An 18,627-nucleotide genomic window follows, 5' to 3' on the forward strand; every position below is an offset into this window, starting at 1 on the left:
TGTTGCTGGAGGCACCTCTTAGGGAAAAGCTTACAGCCCATAAAAGAGATGAAATGCATAATTCTCTATTGTTTGCATCCAAAATACAACCCAGCTGGACACACCCCTGAATCAAGCTCTGTGCCCAGGAGAATAAAGCACTGTTACTGACTCCCTGTGTCTGGCAGGTGGGGTCCCTCTGAGACAGGAAGTGGGCAGGGCACAGCCATTCAAGGAACAGCACAACAATTAACATCAGGATGGCTGAGAATTCAACCCCCAATAGGCCTTGAGGCTCAAAATAGTAGGAGGTTTGACTTCCTTGAGCTTCATTTTATGCTCACTGTAACATATCAGCCAAGGTGAATAACATGCCTACAGGCACCATGGCAGTCCCAAGGCTGCCCGCAAAAGGTCAGAGAGTGGGAAATGGCCAGCTTCCTGGAATCCCAGCCCCTTTCCCAGGGTGGTTAGACTGGTCCTTCTACTTATTAGTATATGAAGCTACGAAGCCCTTAAAAACTGGCAACACTGCCCCGCACAGCCTCTCTCTCTCCCTCCTCTTCGGAGACAGCCCGCACTCTGTCTGTGGAGTGTGTACCTACATTTACTCTCATCTGAGCACCCAATCCCCACACCTCGTGGCCTTTCCTCTTATCTTTTGAAACAGCCTACAGTCTATGCAGTATGTATCTCTCTAAATAAATCTGCCTTTACTCAACTGTGATTCACTCTTGGAATTCTTTCCTGCGTGAAGCCAAGGACCCACCCTTGGCAGGGCACATCCCACGGACTCAACCCAGGCCTGGGACACGGCCCTTCTCATGCCCCAGATCCATTTTTCCTGCATCACCTCATCCAAAAGAAGAGAAAGTGGTTGGGCACAGGAGATAGTCATTACATGAAATCTCTTCCCCCAGAACAACCCAAATGTGGCTGATAACTAAATACACAGTATTTTTTAAAATCATCTACAATTAGTTAATGTACATAAACAACACAAATCCCCTATGATTCCAGTACCAAAGTTCTAAGCCACCTCACAAAGGAAGAATCGATGAAACCTTCAGCCAGTCTCAGCTTGAAGGAAAAGTTCCCATTCTTGTTTGGAAACTGTTCTTTCACTGGTTGGTTCTATGATGCTAACTTAATCTTATTCTGTGTTCCAGTTTATTCCATATCCCACGCCAGACCTTATGAGAATTTTCCCTTCATGTCTACTTGCCGATGCTCAGAATTTCACACTTGGTTCTCACTGTAGCTATCGCTGCTCTTAACTGGTTACTTCACAAATTTCTGCAAAAATGGCACAGGACAAATTATACACACAATTATGGAAATGGTCAGCCTTGGTCTTTATCACATACAAATCATACAATCCATATTCAATTTGCTTAGTTTTGAAAGTGCTAGCAGTTTTTTTTTTTAATGGACAAAAAGACCTTGTGACTAACTATAAAAATTCAATTTCAATTCAGATATCACCACCTGCAGAGTCATTATGAGATGATGCAATTCAAAAACCAAGCAAGCATAGCATTTACTTGGATGAGTCAGAGACGGAACTAAGAGGTCAGATTCTGATTTGTTATGATTTTCTCCAGCCCTGCCTCTACCTACTGCATTGTATTTTTCTTTAAGCATATTTTCCAGAAAATTTCAATGTCTAGAGCTTCAACATTTCAACCGTATTTACAAACCTTGAAACCTAAAAGCGTAGCTTAAAAATGTAGAGTAGAATCGAAAGACATTAAAATACTTTACTTCTACTTATCCTCTTATGCTGCATAGCTTTCTTTTAAAAGGTAAACAAAAGTATTTGCACACTTGGAGAAATGTCCAACAAATCTTAAGCAACATAGAAAATACGTAACTACATTCTAGAATTGAAAAAAATATTTTTTTCTTTCTTCCTAATGATTGCAAATTCATGACAGAGCTCCATCCAGTCTCCAGGAATGGTTAAACCTTTGGGTTAAAGGAAATATTTATTGGCTGTTCTCTACAGTACATTAAAAATAGTTCCTTATACCTTTAACTGTTAATTAGCTCGAGTATTTGGTTCAGAAACCACAGCCCTGTTTCGTGTGACCTCACTGGTATGGCATCTGGGCAATTATCTTTGAGATAATGAGACTTTTCATCCATAACAGAACAACAGCCTCTCACTTGGATTGCAAAAGATCAGAGCCAATCTGCTCCCCGGCAGGGTGCCTGCCATCCCCTTTGTATCATACCTTATTTCCAAACTAACCTTTCACATTCTGAATTAATTACAGTGTTTTCAGATCAAAAATTAATGAATTCACTTTAGCATCATTTAAGGGGATAATAGGCACAAAATATCATACAATGTTGTGGATCCTGATACCACAGTCTGAAAGGAAAGGTAAACTACATCGCTTATAGAATGTTCTGACATGTCCTGTAGCCACCCCAGATTCTAATTTTGGTTGCTTAAGAAAGTAAAAGAAGATGTAGGGATAGTGTGCTAAATACTTAGTTGGCATTTTGATGCAGTCTAATTCCGTTCAGAAATTAATCTCAAGGTTACCAAGCTTTCTATCAGCTTGTTCTAATAAGGTCCTTAATCTCTACCATCACCCACTCCTCTTTATTTATTTCCCTGCCTTGTTGCCTCACCTATTCTTCAACACTAAATGTGCCTTACCATCTTAGGAAACACTAAATGAAGATGAGGGTCAGAGATTTGTTGTGTCAACTGAAATAAAATGCACAACCTAAAAGTTGAGAGTTATGTTTTATTTTGCAGGTATTTCTGAGGACTTAAGCCCGGGAGACAGCCTCTCAGATGACTCTGAGGGACTGCTCCAAAGTGGCAAGGTAGAAGCCAGGATTTATGAGTTTTTGCAACAAAGGCCAGGTAGTCGGAACATCAAAAGATTATTGTTAAAGAAAACCAGATATCTCACGTTAAGGAATTTAGTGCTTTTCTATGCATGGGAAGGTGCAAACGTCTGGGCTCGTTGAAATCATTCCTTTAATGTGCATCTGGCTGTCTAGGGCTAGAATCCTGTTCCTTCCCATCCTGAGTTTCCCCAGGGGACACAGCTGAGGGTGGCAGCAGAAGCCGGGCTGCCTGCTTGTCTGCCCCAGAGTTCCCTCCACTCACTGTCAGGGGTGGCGGCAGCGGCTGATGACGATGCCCACAGCATCCTTTGTTTACTGATAGGGCTGAAATATTTTTCATTCACAGTTGAAACCTCTTTTTTTTAGGAGACTCTTCTCATAAGAAAGTTTGAGACAGATAAATTCAATGTAGGGATGTAGGTAAAGAAAAAATTATTTAGATACTTATTAAAGACAGTAAGGAAAACTTTATTGCAGAGGGACCACTGCTATGGGAGAGCTGCAATGGGGACAGAGGTTGAGTTCCACTCTGAATAGAACTAGGACCAGGGAGGACTTACAGCCAAGAAGCAGGGTGGGGCCAGTGGATGGAAAATTATTAAGAGGAAACCCCCAGACTAGAGGGATAGTTCCCAGACTGACTCAACATTCTTGCTGAGATCAGTGATGAAGCCTCCATGGTGACGGGTGAGGAATTTGATCAGATATGGAGAGTGAGGAATTTTTGATAAACTGATTTAACAGGATTCTTGATGAAACTGAACCAAGCCATCCAAGGACAGAGCCCAAGTTGGTCGCCTAGTTAGATGAGAGCTCAGAGAACCCTGATTCATGTCTGGTCAAAGGAGAGAATTGTCCTCAATATGAAAACTCCTTAATATAACCTTGAAATGCCGGAACAATCAGTCCTCTGATTGTTTTATGCTTGACTTGACTTACTCAGAAAGGAGGGATGCCAAGAAAAGGGCTGTCACCATTCCCTTTGTCTTAGTCAAGTTTCTTTTGATTGTAAGAAACAGAAATCCACTCAAATTAGCTCAGTCACAAAAGAAGACTTTTTATTAAGAGGACTTAGTGTAACGAAGCCTCATGATGAGCTAGACCCAAGACCTGGAAAGGAAGCAGAAAGCAAAGCATCTCTCTCCCTCTTTCTCCATTTTGTTTTCTACAGACTGGTTTTTGTCTCTAAGAGCGAATCTGACTTGACCACTTTGGTTTGCTATGCCCTCCTGTTCTGAGTTGCTTTTGCAAAGAACAGTAACCACCCGATATCAACATGATTGTTGTGGCCCATATCCGTGGGCAAGAAGCTAAGGATTAATTCCCTGAGAAAGAGGTCTTGTCCCAGGCCACCAAAACGAGCTATCCTACCTGCGTATCCACGTCACATTGACAAGCACTGAATGCCTGCAAAGCAGGGGCACCCAGCTTAGCAGATCTAGCATAAATGATGAAAATTCAGGTGTGCCAGAAGGCAAAACACTGACAAATGACCGTATATATGGCCTCAATTAATATATTTTATACCACATTTAAAGATTTTTTTTCCTACACCCAAATTAGAAAAATATCTGGCACTGATTTCACCATTGACGAGCCTTAAATCTCCTAAGGAAGGAAATTGGAAAGAGGGAATGGAGAAAATATTTCTCTCTCCAGATCAAAAAAAGGTCCTACTGCTACTCGTTTCCTCCGCACAAGCGGGAATCAGGAGTTAAATTCAGCTGGAATAATGATCATGCATCTTAAAAACTGCACCCAGAAATCTGTCTGCTCAAGTCACATAAAATTCATAGAACTCCTTTGCCCTTTTAAGATAACTTGTTTCTGTCATCAGCTAATCTAATAAAAGGTTTTTGCTCACATTAGGAGTTATTTATATGCTTATTTTATAATTCTAAAACATGTGGCAATAAAGTACATGCACAACATAAAATAACTAGAAAATGTTAATAGTTGATTAACCATTAAATTTAAAAAGAGAGCCATGGAACATAGATCTCATCTTAATGCAGTAAATTTAGGGACCTCACTCTGTTTCATTTCTTCTTTTTTAACAATAAATTCTTGCTTTGGGCTCTATATTTAAAGACTGCTGAGCTGAACCTTGTAGGGGTCATAACTTGGTATTTTAAGGGACTTTTCCTTTGAGGAGGTCAAAGTAGAGGAATTAAATGTTTCACTCACTTAAAAAAGCTAGTCAGTAAAGGAAAAATACACACTGAAATCGCAGGAAATTCAAGACCCGTAGTTGAAAGCCATGTACAAGTAATTCAGGGAACAGGATGACATCTGTTTTATACATGATACTAGGGTTCCCTACAGATAACTTCAGGCTTTACAGGAAAGAAACCCTGAATCTATGCAATATTCAGTCAGATTAACATTCATGCTGTGACATTTGCACCGTGGGAGATACTGCACAATTATTCCTGTCCCACCAGCTACATCTCTCTGACCCTCTTCTGCAAACCTCCAAGGAAAACTCTGGCTTGGAGACCCATGACATTCATCAGCCACTCCCAAGTGTAGGTCCCGTGGTGATGGGTGAAAACCATAGGGTGCCAACCTCACACTGAAAAGCTAAGGCTTGTGGTTGATAAATCGCTGATACTGTACTCAGATTTCCTGGCCTCAGCACAGTGCTCACTGGGAGTTTATACGACAGTATTTTCCAACGCTAGACACTGGGTTTGTGTGAGTGTGTTCATCTGTGACACAAGCCAGTGAGACTTATTCCTGTTCTTCACGCAATCAAGACCACAACCACAGCATCACCGCAGCCTGCTCCCTGGTGCCTAAAATGCACGCCTTGACTCTTCCCGCTTCAGCTCCTCTCTCCACTGTCTCCGCCCTGGCCCAAGCCCCATCACGGCCACCCAGAACTATTGCACCAGCTTCCGCACTGGCTCCTCCCCCTCCTGTTTCTCTCATTATCTGGAAGCCGAATGACACTCTAGCCTTACTGACCTGACAGATGCCGGAAAAAGGTTGGAAAAGCCAACCTCTCTGACACTGTGGACACCATTTCCTGTTTCTCCCCTTCCCTGGATTCCTTTTGAAAAAAATAGCCAATGACCGCAAACAATGACTGGAAGAGCTCAACACACACTCAGTGGTAAAAAGGGAACCCTCTTTCTCCAGGTGCCACCGAAATTGCCCTCCCCATACAAACGATCTCAGGAAGCCATTGGCATTTCACTCAGAGAGACCATACAGGTGGACTGATTTGGCGGACTGTGATGACATTTCACTTTTCTTATTGAAAACTAGAAATCTCTGCCAGAAAGAGACCTCTGCATTTCATGAAATGCGGTCTTAGCAAAGTGTAACTCTGCTAAAATAAAGACGGCAACTTGAGACAGCAGTGTATCATCTATTTCATAATGGCTGGGCAATCTTAATGTAAATCTTTGACGTTGAAGAAAAGAAATAGTATCCCAAGATGTGAAAAAAGTCTCTTTATTTTTTAGGGAAAAAAAATGTTTTAATCTTTTTGGTATTCTTTAGGCAATCAGTATGGAGGGTTTCCTTTACCAACTATGTTTCATAGTTACCAAGAAAGATTATCACTTTTTTGCTTTGTATTTTTTTAGCTAATCAAATAAGTAGCTTATTTATATTACTTGCCCCCCACAGACATTTCATTAGCACATTGAAAAGGTGAGAAAATAAGTTATTAATATGCAAAGATGCTTTCCTGAAGCAATTTAGAAGAGTATAGAGAAAAGGTAACTCTTTCTACATCTCAGCCGTCACAAAGCTAAAAAATTATATTGAAATTCAGCTATTTAACCTTCATAAATGAAGTAACCTGCATAGCTAACATTAAATGTTTGATTTAATTTACTCGCACAGGTAACTCACTGAGAAGGCATTTAACCTTAAAGTTAATGATATCAGATCTGTTCTACAGCGGATGTGCCTCCAATTGCTTCCTACCTCTCTGCACAAACTAATACTACATTCCCGTTTTAGTAATATCCGTGGGCAGGAGGGAGACATTATCCTCAATTATAACCTGCATAACATCTTTCTCAACTTCACCTGCCTTCCACTTCAGGAGCAGTGGGTGAGGAAAGCAGGCAAAGGGCCAGATCACCTCAGAGAGCAGATTCAAGGAGAAACCGCTCAGAGACAAGCAGGAGTGTCTGTTTCGATTATGTCTATTTCCTTTTGATCGTCACATGTTGGCCACCTTCAGGATGAGCGGGGGGGGGGGTTTGTTTGTATGTGGGGGTGGGGGTGGGGGGTTCTAAAGCTAGGAAGTGACCATAGAAGTACTAGACATCTGTGGAGAATTTTTAACACACATATTTAATTCACTCATTTAGAGTGAGCAATTCAGGGTTCTTAGTATATTCACAGATACACAAAACCATCGCTATGCTAAATTTTATTAATTTTGCCTTCCCCTATATTGTGCTTCCCCCACCTTCCCTCTCCCCATCAGTAACCACTAGTTTGTTCCCTATGTCTGGGTGCGCTTCTTTGGTGTTATATTCACTTCTTTGTTGTATTTTTAGATTCCACATATAAGTGACATCATACAGTATGTGTCTTTCTCTGTCTGACTTATTTCACTCAGTATAATGCCCTCCAAATCCATCCATGTTCCTATAAATGGCAAATTTCATTCTTTTTTTATAGTTGAGTAGTATTCCATTATATGTTTATATAAATACATACACACACATATATATATATATACGTATATATGTCTTCTTTATCCATTCATCTGTTGATGGGAACTCGGAAAAGAAGTTGTGGCACATACATTCAATGGAATACTACTCAGCCATAAAAAAGAATAAAATAATGTCATTTGCAGCAACATGGATGGACCTGGAGATTGCCATTCTAAGTGAAGTAAGCCAGAAAGAGAAAGAAAAATACCGTAAGATATCATTTATATGTGGAATCTAAAAAAATGAGACAAATGAACTTATTTACAAAACAGAAACAGACTTACAGATATAGAAAACAAACTCATGGTTACTAGAGGAGAATGGGGGTGGGGAGAGATAAATTGAGAGTTTAGGAATTTGCAGATACTAACTACTGTATACAAAATAGGTAAACAACAAGGTCCCACTGTATTAGCACCTGAATATACAGGTCCCACCTAATACTCAGTACCTTGTAATAGCCTATAATGAAAATAATATGAAAAAGAATATATAAAATATATAAAACTAAGGGAGAAGGTATAGCTCAGTGGTAGAGTGTGTGCTTAGCATGCACAAGTTCTTAAGTTCAATCCCCAGTACCTATATCAAAAAAAAAAAAAAAACTTAATTACCTCCCCCCAAAAATAAATTTAAAATTAAAAATAAATAAATAAATAAACCTAATTACCTCCCCCCAAAGAAACACACATAAAACATATATATAACTACATCACTATGTTGTACACCAGAAATTAACACAACATTGTAAACCAACTATACTTCAATTAAAAAAATTTTTTTAATCAATAAAAGTCTCTTTAACTCTTATCACAATGGAACAAAGATAATCAAAATTATTTTTTGAGAAAAAATTCAGGAATGCCCTTCTGAAAACAACTGTGAGAGTTGCTCATGGAAATCCTCCTTTCTGCAGAATTCTAAAGGCTTGTCAGCACTCATGCCTTGTTCTCTTAGAGTGAGACATTACTGGGTAACTTCCCTAGAAAATATAGGTAAAGACTCACAGTCCTTGCCCAAGGTCTAGATGGAGTTAGCCCAGAACCCCCTCAATATCAAGTTGTAGACCTTCTTGGGTCATAATTACTGTATTTTTCCACATAGGGAGGTCTTTCCTAACATATGGTCTGACCCTGGGATAGAACATCTTAAATGGAACCACTTAGAAAATTGGGGACATAAAACAAAAGAATTTTTTAATGTCAGATTTAAAACTTGATGTGAAATTAAATATTCATAGTTTTTTTCTTCTGTTTTCTTTGAGGCTGATTTTTAAGTTTTGTGTTTGTTTGTTTGTTTGTTTAAACATGGAAGTTCTTTAGTTATTGGTCAGAGGAAAAATCTTCAGTCCTAACACAAAGAGCCATGGACTGTTCCCCCAGGTTAAGACGCAGAAGAGGCGGGATGGGCCAGAAGAGGCAAGAGTTGGCAGCAAAGAGAAATGTGAATGAGGCAGGTGCGTGATTATGTCAATACTGGGTAGGGCCCAGAGACGAAGCGTGGGAAATAAAATGTGACCCTAATTACTACTAAAAAATTATCACCAAACTGCATGGCTATTTTTGAAATGTAAAATTATCTCCAGTCCAACAGGACTGCGAGATATATTTTATCATAATTGAAAATAGATTGTTTTTAAATGCCTCCTGCAATGGCAATGCAGGGCAAGCCAGGAGTGCATTTAGTGAGACATAACACATTTAACTACACAAGAGAGAGACTGTTAAAAAGAAAAACTCAGCCAGAGAGCTTAATTCTCCACATTTACATTTTTCTGGCCACAAAACATTTTCCCTCTGATACAAAATCTTTTTCCTCATACACTCAACCTGGGCACAGTATATTCCTTCGCCCTTCTTCTTCTTCTTCTTTTTTTTTTTTTTTTTTTTTTTTTTTTTCCCTTCCAGCTCACAGTTTGACTTTGGTTTGCTGTCATTAGCATCACCTGCAGGAAATCATCATCGTCACTTGTCCAGTTACAGCAACATAAAAATGCCTGCCGCCATGTTTGTTATTTCCACACCAGACTTGACAGGACTTGACTCTAAATCACAGAAGCTGCTTGTCAGTTTCTATGACTTAAAGTTAATTTTCACTCAGCTTTCTCTTCTTTTTATTTCACCTTTCTTATGGGTAATGACCAGAGTGAAAATGATGGTTTAAGAGCTTCTCCCCCCCCCAGATCCCTACCTTCCTCACCACGGATTTACAGCACACTTTTCCCCAAGGAAGTTTTAGTATATCTCCCCTCCCGTCAACGGTAAAAAAGTCTTTTTTTAAAAAAAAAGTATAGCTACTTTCTTACACCCTTTAGGGACAAGTTCCTTCCCTTACACCACAGTGGAGAACAGTTACCACCATCAATGAAGAAAATGGAGCATTTGGTGTCCTACAAAGGAACTCAGGGTGACGATTGCTACTCATTTCCTTCTGCTGATGTCAAAACCAGCTTATAGATACACAGACACAAAGTCAACTAGCTCTGTGACTGCAATCAAGGTAGATATATGACAGCACTAGCAAATTAGGGAAATAAGAGGTCACTCTCCTTTCAATTTGAAGAAAAACATTATAGTAAAGATGAGACAGCTAAGTAACTTAAAATTTCATTGAAGTTGCTTTTTTATCCTTATTTTCTGCATAAAGAAGCAACAATGAAAATATTGGGTACTATGTATAAAATAGATAATAAGGACCTACTATTTAAACTATACTCACTTTCTTGTAATAAGCTATAGTGGAAAAGAATATGAAATATATATATGCATATGTATAACTGAATCAGTGTGCTGTACACCTGAAACTAACATTGTAAGTCAACTACACTTCAATAAAGAAATAAATTTTTTTTAAAAATGAAATATTGGGTAACTACTCCGAGCAGAAAATAAGCTAATAGAAAAGTTTATTTTGTTTCAATGCATGTTATCTTGGCCTCCCTTGAGATCACTGGCTTTTTTTTTTTCAGACTTTCCATTTTCCTTTTTGGGGGGTGGGAGGGTGGGGGTTAAAGATTTAAAAACTTTCTAAGATTTTAAAATGTCTGACTTGCAGGACACACGTCTAGATTTCCATGGGAACCAGGATTCACGTTGAAATACAAGATAATATTCTAACCAGTGTTCCGAAACACCTTCAGGGCTCCTGTGTAGCACTGTTCAAGCCATTATTATGGAGCTTTTGTAGGTGAATTTCAGAGCTCCTCTGGATTACTTGAAAATGTGTCTTGAAGATAAACCGTCTTTCATTGCCAATGTCTCCTGCCTGTATATACTTATCTTTGATCTTCTGTGTTTCTACGTTACTTTCATTAAGAAAAAAAAATATGCCATCACAATTTAGACTCCAGGAATTTACTTCCAATTCAATTTATGCTACCCTAAAATCTAAACTCCAGTCATTTTTTAAAATCCAGGGAAAAAATTTCATCAGAGGTAATAATGTATCAGTCCCCAAGACTATCTCAACTATAAATGGCCTTTATCATTTATTAATTAATTGTAACATCTTCACACAAAATCACTGATTTGCACAATTTCTTTTTAATGCTAATTGCTATGTTGGGAATACCAACATGCACTGATTTAGAGGAAATATCCAAAATCATTTTCCTGAGAGTAGAGGGAAGTCCCTATATTGCATAGATGTTACTTAATCCCACATCGTGCTACAGTGTTTGATACGAACCTCCTGTCTTAAAGGAGCCTGTGCTTTTCACTGTGGTAGCCAACGCGTGTCTACTGAGCAGTAGAAATATGGCCAAGCAGAGTTGGGATGTGCCCTAAATGTAAAACAAACATTAGATTTTAAAGACACAGTATGCATTCACACAAGAAAGGGAAAAAAAGGTAAATAGATGAGATGGTGGATGTGTTTTAATTTATATGAGGTGGTGGATGTGTTTTAATTAACTCAATGTGGGGGAGTCCTTTCACAATTTTCACATATATCAAATCATCACGTTGTACATTTCAAATCTCTTACAATTTTGTCAATTATACCTCAATAAAGCTAAAACTTTTTTGATTTAGCATACAAAAAGAATGTAAAACATCCCATCAATAATTTTTATATAAATTGTATGTTAAAATGATAAAATTATGGATGTATTGAGTTAAATAAAATGTATTATCAAAATTAATTGTACCTTTTTTTATTTTTTTATATGGATACAAAAAAACTTTAAATTATATATTTGGCATATATTATACTGATGTAGATATATGATACAAGAGCACTGTTACATATTTTAATGGTATCATACAAGGGTTAGGATCATTGTTCTTTACTTCATCCCAGGGACTAACACATGTACCCTTAGTCTCTGGCATAAAATAGGGGTTCAGTAAATATTTTTTAAATAAAATAACAAACAAAAAGTGAAAACAATTTCTTGGCTTCCAGGTATATTTTCTCCCAGGAAACCACAATGCTTCATAACCATGCAGAAATGAACAATTTGCATATTTGAGACCTAGGGGAAGGCAAATACTAAGAGAGATAAATTTGGAAAGTGAAGAAATTGTGCTTAAAACAAAGAGTAAGTATTGGTTGTAGTTGCAAAACCAAAGACAAAGAAGGGAGAGATATTTGTAAGGTATAGTGAATGTGACAAAGAACATATCTGTATTATTCATAAGGGAATAACAATGTATTTGAAAGATCAACATAATTTATGTGAAATTTGGGCCACTTATTTCAAGAGTAATTTGTGCAAAGTCATAATTCAAATAAGTTAAAACAATTGACTCTAAAAGGTTTAATAGTTTCTGAAAAGTATAAAAAGAAAAATGTGCAGTAATGGTGACTAGTGGCACCATACCTAAGCTGGCTATAAATGCTAACTATGCAAAGTTCACTTTTGTTAATACCCATCAGTTTTATCAGGTATTAGAAATAAGTTGAAAGTGAATTATTTAACATACAGGGAAATTCTAAATGGTGGAAAACAAGCTAGGTAATTTGCAAAATTTGCAAAATATTTAGTAAGGGATAAATCTCTCAAGTTACTTTTGATTGTGGGTTAATAGGACATGAAATACCTAGAATGGAACAATGGTATTACTAGTTGACAGGTAGAGTACTTAACATATGCTGTGCACTGTCTTAAGAAATTTACATAAAATAACTCATTTAATTTTCACAAGAATTTCATGATTACCTCTATTTTATAAATAAGAAGAGTGAAACAAGAGACCAACTAACTTGTGTGTCCAAGATCACACAGGTGACTGGCATAGCCTGAATACAAACCCAGCAGTCTGGTGTCAGTACCCTTGCTTCTAATCACTCTGCTATGCATTTACGAGAACTTGTCATGCAATAGATGATTTAAATTACTTAGTTAATCTTTACACAATCCTATGGGAATGCGCAACTATTACCAGTTTAAAAAATTACAGGATCGGGACTCAGAGAAGTTAAGCCACTTGTCCAAATTGAACCACTAGTAAATACCAGAAGCAAGATTTCAGTCCAGATTCATCTGACTCCAAAACTTCTTCCACTGCCAGCCACGTGGTGCTGAACAAATAGAGCCTACAAGTGACTTTGAACAAACCTCTTATCTCTGAGCACCTGTTCATTACACAGCTCGGTCAAGGCAGATCGAGATTATTTGTACCAAGCATTCTGAAGCACCTTCTCTTTTGAAAATAGAACAATATCCAATCTGGTAAAAACCGGTTATTTTCTCTTAAATATTTACTCTGAAACTGCACAGGCCTTTACTCTGCTGTTCACTATATGTTTTTATTTTTAGATCTTACAGTATCTGCCAAATAGATATAAAGCAGAAAACAATGCTGTGAACGCTAGGTACAAGGATAGAGCGTCAGGACCCTGGAGAGCTCCATCAAGCTTCTGCTCATCGCTGCCCCCCCCCCCAACACACACACACAAAAGGCTGGATTTTGAGAAAGCATCTGCAAACTGCAGAGAGCTCTTCTTCCAAACAAAGGAAATCTTCTGCGTTTACTTGAACCTCACCCACAAATACATAATAAGTCCCAAAGGTCAGTGAATAGTTAAAACAGAGAGGTACATGGTCAACTTTTTTTTTTTTTTTTTTTTTTTTTTTTTGTCCTTTAAGAAATAAAACGAGGGGAAAGTGAAGGAAGGCTAGTGTTAATTGTGCTGAAGAATTAGAATGCAGGAAAGTTAGAAATGAAAAGTTATGCTTCCCCTAGAAACTATAACTTGGCATATTCTATATAAAGGCATAAATATAACAGCAAATACAGTACATAAAATACTATCGTGTGTGCAAGGAACGAATAACAATAGCTGAGAGGATCATAATTTTGACTTTGTTGACTTTTATGAGTTTAAATCCTCAGCCACCATGTTGCATTAACACATACAAGTTTTTCAACCAAACTTGACTTAATTTTTACCTCTCTCTATGCAATTGTCTTCTGGTTTTTCTTGGCACTACATAGGCCAACACGGTAACATTTGAACACTGACCTTCCAAATTTGATTCTGATTCAAGCCTTGACCTTTATGGGAAAAATAGGAGAAGTGAGTATTTTACCCTGGGCCTCATTAAACAAAGGGAAAAGTGAAGGCAAAGCTTTCAGCTGTGCATGATTGTTAAACAGTCGGGGGGAAGCAGAAACTGCTAAATAAAACAAGTCACGCGTTGGGCCAGAAAGGAAGCTGAAGCAATCGTTTAAACCTGCACACTGCTGTTTTTTATTTAATGCTGAGGGGTGTTTACACTGCTGTGATTTCTGGAGAAAGGTTAATCCAGATGAGTAAAAGAGTAGCAGTAAACGAGACCGTTTCACACCAGCTCTTTGCAGTGAGTATTTTAGTAACCGTTGTGAATCCAAGTCAGCGGTGCAACCATGAAATCAAGCAGGAAAGAAAGCAAATACTACCCTAAAGAATGAATTTTGATTTAAAGTAGAGGCAGAGGCATTTTCATTGCCCTCTGCTGTAGTGATGATGGGGTTGGGAAACAGTTTTCATCAGAATCAAGTGCTCTTTCTGAGCTCCTGTATTCTCAACTCACCATCCTATTTGTGAACTTTAGAGGTAAGGAGGAATAAAACCCTCCACTCATTCTCCTTCCAGCTCTCATTTTGTTTCTTTTCCCCCCAGAGCTTCAAACTATAGTAGCAATTCTCTCCTTGGAGAGCATCCCTGACCTCTGCATCAAGTTATGTCAAAAACTATTCAATATTCTAAGCAGCTCCACCAGGGTACATGTTCTAGTCTTATTTCCTTCCCTGGAAAGTATCTGTATTGATCTCTCCAAAACCTTGAGACCAAAAGAAAATAGCAGGAGAGGCATTCTATAGGGGGAAATGCAGATTTGTACTGTCCCCTCCCTTTTTTTCTTTCTTCCCAGAATATCAGTGCAGACAGAGCAATATTGGAAATTCAACATTAGTTTCTTTATTCCTTCTTCCCCAAGGCTATGTTAATAGCAACCATCTATGTTCCTGTCTTCAGAACTTCAGGACCAAAGATCAGTCAGTCATTGTTTTGACTTTTCCTTTGAAAGAACCACCACCCAACCCAGAAGTAAGATGTAAATTTACCCCTAGGTTGTTCAGGATTTCTGTCAATAATCTCTTCAGCAATTCAAATTTAAGTTCAGTGGGTTTTGGAGGGGGGGTTGTTTTGGGTTTTTTGTTTTTGGTTTTTTGGTTTTTTTGTGCCCAGTTCATGATTTTGAACTCTGTTAAAGAAAAAATTCCTCAGACACTTGTTAAAGATGGTAAGACAGACTTTATTCAAGGAGGGCCACTACACTGGGGTTTTGTAATAGAGGAGAGAGATTAAGCTCAACTCAGAAGACAGCAAGGATAAGTGGAGAATAAAGCCATGGAGCAGAGTAGGGGTCAGTGGGTGGAAAATTACTAAGAGGGAACATCAAGGCTAGGGGAATTCTGGCTAAGCTGACTTGACAGGATTTTTGCTGAAGCCAGGTAAGGATGATAGGATATCAAGGGTGGTGCCTGGAAATTTGATCAGATCAGCAAGGATGAAGGATTTTTGATAAAATGACCCAGCAGGATTCTTCTAAATCTTGACTAAATGGGCCAAGGACAGAGCCCAAGAGAAAGTCAAAGTGAGCCCAAGAGTCTTCAGCAATTCACTTTTTAAAATTAACTGCATATTTTTAGAAAAGAAGAGGAGGAAAATCAGCATGTTTAATATGACAGGCTACTTTGATGGTAACATACACTGTAAGCAAGTGTGTTTCTGATACTGCAATTTTTACATCCATGATTATTTTCAGAACAAATTTTGTTGCTAAACACATTCCAGTCTCTCCTACATAAAGCAATGCCAAAATGCCAGGAAAAGAAACAAATCCCCTAAGCAAACTGGATACTTGGCTTATCATCTGAATGCTAAACTAACCAAAGCTTACTCTTATGAAGTGTTTTACATTTTAAGTTATTTTCACAGAAGACTATTACTGAATTAGTCCCACAGGCTGAGGCTCTCTGCCTGGGCAGTGGGGGTTTCCATTTAGTTCAGGTAGGTGAATAAGGAAACTAAAGCTGAAACTGACACAGCACAAGCTTTATTCAATGGCCAAAGGATGGAGAAGTCGGAGCTAAGTTCACAGATCCATCTCTCGGAGACGGATTTAATTTTAAAGAGTAAAGACAAAGAAGGAGGAGAGAGGCTAATGACAGAGAGGCATGTGCATGAGTCTCCAGGGAAGGGGCAGGGCTTTTTCCAAGGGAGTGGGGTGCCACCCCCTTTTTATCCTTTTTATGGTCCTTAATGTCTGATCATGGCTACCGGTAGGTATGTCATTGAATATACTAATGTAGTAAAATCAACGTATAATGAGACTCAGGGTCTGTTGGAGATCAGATTGTTCGCCATCTTGGTCTCAGCTGGTTCCATCTGGGGTTTTTTTTGTTGCTATTTGTTTGTTTGTAGCTTTCTTTCTTATCTCTGGACCTGAGATAGGAGGGAAGGGGGCAGGGCACAGCCATTCAAGGAATAGCACAGCAATTAACACCAAAATGGTGGAAGATTCAACCCCCAGTAGGCCTCGAGGCTCAAGATGGCAGGAGATCTGACTTCTAGTAGACCTTGAGCTTCATTATACATCCACTGTAATATATTAGCATGGTGAATGACATGCCCACAGGCACCATGACCGCTCCAAGGCTAACCATAAAAGGGTCAAAGAGTGAGAAATGGTCAACTTCCTGAGAATCCCAACCCCTTCTCCAGGGTAGTTAGAATGATCCTTCCACTTATTAGCATATGAAGCCACCAAGCCCATAAAAACTAGGAACACCACACCTCATGGCCTCTTCACTCCCTCCTCTTCAGAGACAGCCAGCACTCTGCCTATGGAGTGTGTATCGACTTACTTTTACTTTAACCTGAGCACCCAGCCCCCACACCTCATGGCCTTTCTCTCGCCTTCTGAAACAGCCTGCACTCTACACAGTATGTACCTCTCTAAATAAATCTACCTTTACTCAACAATGGCCCACTCTTGAGATCTTTCCTGTGCAAAGCCAAGGACCCACACCTGGCCGGGCACATCCCGGGGACTCAACCGAGACCTGGGATTCGGCCCTCCTCATGCTCCACATCCCTTTTTCCTGCATCAGACCCTTTAACTTAAAGATTTATGTTTACTTTGCTAAAGGTGGGGGGGTTGGTTGGCAGATTGTGAGCAAGGACAGTCCTGCTCAACGTGGGGGTTGGAGGGTTTTGAACAAATACCTGGAGCAGTTCTGGCAAGAAAATTACTAATAACTTACATGTACTGGGTGTTAATGTGCCACCTTCATTTTAACTAAGGAAAAACTGAGACTAAGAGTATTACAAAGATACTGTGTTAGAATTAGGATCCAAACTCAGATGTGCCGTGAGTCACTGAAACCAAGCAGGACCCTGTGCGGCCCTCCCTGGTACAAATCCTTTCTGTGTCTCTCATTTCTGTTTGTAGGAACAAAACTTTATTCAGCCTTGGAGACCTTCCCTGTGTCCCAGAGGGCAGATTTAAACAGTTGCTAATCAGGGAAGGGAGGGACTGCAGAGACAGAAGAAGAGCAGTCAAGAAACAGTAGGGCAGCCATAAAGCAGAGTCCTGGTTCCTCCTCAAGGAAGACACATAACAATATCTTTGAATTCTTCTGCAGGAGCTAAGCTCTCCACCCGACCCATGTGGAAGATGGTAACTTTAGGCTGAGCGCAAGACTCCTGGAACACTGCCCTGTTACCTCACTACCAACCAATTAGAAAAAAATCTCACACCCCGCAGCCCTCACACCAAATTTTGCCTATAAAAAATTCTCCCTGGAAACCATCAGGGAGTTTGGGGGTTTTGAGCACAAGTTGATAGAGGAGAAATTAACATGGGGCAAGAGAAGGGCTGTGTGCCCCATCTCAGTTGAGTTCCTGGGATGTGCCCCAGCAAGTGTGGGTCCTTGGCTTTGCACAGGAAAGAATTCAAGAGCGAGCCGCAGTTGAGTAAAGGTAGATTTATTTAGAGAGATACATACTGCATAGAGTGTAGGCTGTTTCAGAAGGTGAGAGAAAGGCCACGAGGTGTGGGGGGTGGGTGCTCAGGTTAAAGTAAAAGTAGGTACACACTCCATAGACAGTGCAGAACCTTTTTGAATAGGAAGGAGCAAGAGAGGCTGTGAGTCACAGTGTTGCCAGTTTTTATGGGCTCGGTAGCTTCACATGCCAATGAGTGGGAGGACCATTCCAACTACCATGGGGAAGGGCCTGGGGTTCTCAGGAACTGGGCTACTGCCCACTCTTTGATCTTTTGTGGTCAGCCTCAGAACTGTCATGGCACCTGTGGGAGTGCCATTTACCATGTTAATATTACAATGAGCATATAATGAAGCTCAAGGTCTACTGGAAGCCAAATCTCCCACCATCTTGAGCCTCAAGACCTACTGGGGGTTGAATCTTCCACCATTTTGGTGTTAACTGCTGTGTTATTCCTTGAATGGCTGTGCTCTGCCCCCTTCCCTCTTGTCTCAAAATCACCCTTTCTCCTTTCTTGGCCCTGCAATGAACCTTTCTCTACTCCAAGCCCTGATGTTTCAGTGTGTTTGACCTCACTGTGTGTCAGGCACAT

Source organism: Camelus ferus, chromosome 2 (assembly GCF_009834535.1).
Source record: "Camelus ferus isolate YT-003-E chromosome 2, BCGSAC_Cfer_1.0, whole genome shotgun sequence".
Taxonomy (NCBI): Eukaryota; Metazoa; Chordata; class Mammalia; order Artiodactyla; family Camelidae; genus Camelus; species Camelus ferus.